Source organism: Octodon degus, unplaced genomic scaffold, assembly GCF_000260255.1.
Source record: "Octodon degus isolate 3935 unplaced genomic scaffold, OctDeg1.0 scaffold00247, whole genome shotgun sequence".
In the NCBI taxonomy this organism is placed as follows: Eukaryota; Metazoa; Chordata; class Mammalia; order Rodentia; family Octodontidae; genus Octodon; species Octodon degus.
The window spans coordinates 2427356-2430367 of record NW_004524823.1 but is presented as its reverse complement, the minus strand read 5'-3'; the positions used below and the strand labels follow the sequence as shown (position 1 = coordinate 2430367).

The window sequence follows — 3012 nt, the reverse complement described above, 5'->3', positions numbered from 1 at the left end:
GTGCAAGAGGGTCCTGAAGGTGCAGGGTAGCAGGTAGCTGTCCCACACACTCACTGGGGCCTGGGCTAGGACTAGATCTGTATCTGGTAATTTGAACCAATGCTTTGGTTTTTGTTTTGTTTTGTTTTGTTTTGTTTTTCTTTTTTTCCATTAAACTTTGTTTTAATAGGTCTCAAAATTGTGACAGATTTTTTGGTCAAGATTTTTCCATTAAAAAGTATTGATTTTAAAAACTAATAACTTAAAAACTGCCACACACACACACACACACACATACACACACACACACACACACACACAAAATGGTCCACAAAACGTTCTCCTTTCCTTGTGAAGGTTTTAAAATGCATTGTTATCATTAATTAGTCTTTCAGTGTTAAACTTAAATGGCCAATTGGGAGAAACAGTTCTGAGACCGTTCTTCCACCACTGATAAAGACTGGGATGGCAGGTGTTATGCATAATATTCATTTAGCCTTCTGAGATTTCTGGTCAGACTTGGTGACCTTGCCAACTCCAGCAGCCTTCTTGTTCACAGCTTTGATCACACCCACAGCAACCGTTTGTCTCATATCATGAACAGCAAAATGACCCAGAGGTGGATAATCAGAGAAGCTCTCAACACACTTGTGCTTGCCTGGAACCATGTCAACAATGGCAGCATCACCAGATTTCAGAAACTTGGGCCCATCTTCCAGCTTCTTACCAGACCAGCAATCAATCTTTTCTTTCAGCTCAGCAAACTTGCAAGCAATGTGAGCTGTGTGACAATCCAGGACAGGGGCATAGCCAGCACTGATCTGGCCAGGATGGTTCAGGATAATCACCTGAGCAGTGAGACCAGCTGCTTCCATTTGTGGGTCATTTTTGCTGTCACCAGCCACATTGCCACACCAGACATCTTTGACGGACACATTCTTGACATTGAAGCCCACATTGTCCCCAGGAAGAGCTTCACTCAAAGCTTCATGGTGCATTTCAACAGACTTGACTTCAGTTGTGACATTGACTGGAGCAAAGATGACCACCATGCCAGGTTTGAGACCACCAGTCTCTACTCAGCCCACAGGGACCTTGCCAATGCCACCAATTTTGTAGACATCCTGGAGGGGCAGCCACAAAAGCTTGTCAGTGGGGCGAGTGGGTGGGAGGATACAATCCAAAGCTTCAAGCAGTGTGGTTCCACTGGCATTGCCATCCTTACGAGTGACATTCCATACTTTGAACCAAGGCATGTTAGCACTTGGCTCCAGCATGTTGTCACCATTCCAAACAGAAATTGACATAAAAGCTAAGGTGTCAGGGTTGTGGCCGATTTTCTTAATGTAGGTGCTGACTTTCTTAACAATTTCCTCGTATCTCTTCTGGCTGTAGGGTAGCTCCATGGAATTCATTTTGTTAACTCCAACAATTAGTTGTTTCACACCCAGTGTGTAAGCCAGAAGGGCACACTGACAGGTCTGCCTGTTCTTGGAGATACCAGCTTCGAATTCACCAATGCCAGCAGCAACAATCAGGACAGCACAGTCAGTCTGCGATGTGCCTGTAATCATGTTTTTGATGAACACTCTGTGTCCAGTGGCATTGATGATGGTCACATAATACTTGCTGGTCTCAAATTTCCACAGGGAGATGTCAATGGTGATACCACGCTCATGCTTGGCTTTCAGCTTGTCCAACACCCAGGCATACTTGAAAGAACCCTTCCCCATCTCAGCAGCCTCCTTCTCAAATTTTTCAGTGGTTCTTTTGTCAATGCCACCACATCTGTAGATCAGATGGTCGGTGGTGGTGGACTTGCCAGAGTCCACGTGTCCGATGACGACGATATTAATGTGGGTCTTCTCCTTTCCCATGTTGGCTTTGATTTAATGATGGCTTTCATGACGCCTGTGCTCTTGCGGCAAACCCACTGCTAAAAAAAAAAAAAAATGAACCAATACTTTGAATATAACAATATACAATATAACAACCAGTGTTTATTTCCTATGCTCATGTTTTGAAATTCTGTATCATTTATAGGTAGATATAGATACAGATATATTTAATCTTTTATTCTCTTCAAAATGAATAAACGTTCTTGAAAAAAGATAGATATACAGAGAGACAGACAGACGTGAGATTTGGGGAGTCATTGCGTGCGATTAAGAATGCAATGGAAAAAAAAAGAGTGCAATGGATTCTCACAACAGCCCATATGCAACCTGGGGCCAGTAAAATGCTGGAGCATGGTTCAATTCACATGCAAAGGATTCAGAACCAAAGAAATGAATTTGATAACTCTTACTCAAAAGGCAAAAGCTTAAAAACCCAGGTTTCCTATAATGCTAGAAAAATATCTTGAAGTTCTAATACACAATGGGAAAAGAAAAAGAATGTCCCTGCTTTAGGAGAAAGTGTTAATTTGCCTTTTTTGTGTCATTTTTCTGAGACTGGATCCCCAGCAAGTTGAATGTTTACCGCCCCTGTTGTCTGTAGGTCTTCCTCACTCAATCACGCACTTAAGACTGACGTTCCAGCCTCTTCTAGGCACACCCGAACGCAGATGCACATGAGGACTCAATGCCTTTCTTGCTACCTGTGGTTATCCTTTAATCCAGTCTCAACTTGATAGCTAAAGGTCACCACAACAACGTGCTTCAAATTAGTTTCTACTGACTGATCTTTGAGTAAATGGACTATTTTTTATTTTATGTTGTCCTATGTGTTTTCAATACTGTCTAGTAATTTTATTTCAAATATTGCACCTGTTGTATTCCAAAGCTTATTTGGTATTCATAGGGATTATTTCATATACTACCTACATTTTCTATATCTTCATTATATTTATTTATCTGGACATTTTTAGGCATTATTATGATTATTTTCAAGTAATATCTTACTAATTTCAACCTGGCTAACTTTTTCTTTTCTATTTCTTTCTCTTCTCTTTTGATATAAATCATATTTTATGTTTCTTCATAAAACAATACACTTTAACCATATGATGAATTTATAGATGATATGTTGTAG

The 3012-nt window shown here is 40.6% G+C and overlaps 1 pseudogene across 1 annotated transcript; it reads right to left on the bottom strand.

Moving 5' to 3' along the window:
- Positions 1-467: 467 nt before the first annotated feature.
- On the bottom strand, positions 468-1857 carry LOC101564426 (annotated as a pseudogene). Its single transcript, XR_192877.2, has one exon. The product of XR_192877.2 is annotated as an elongation factor 1-alpha 1 pseudogene (transcript).
- Between the last annotated feature and the right edge of the window lie 1155 nt (positions 1858-3012).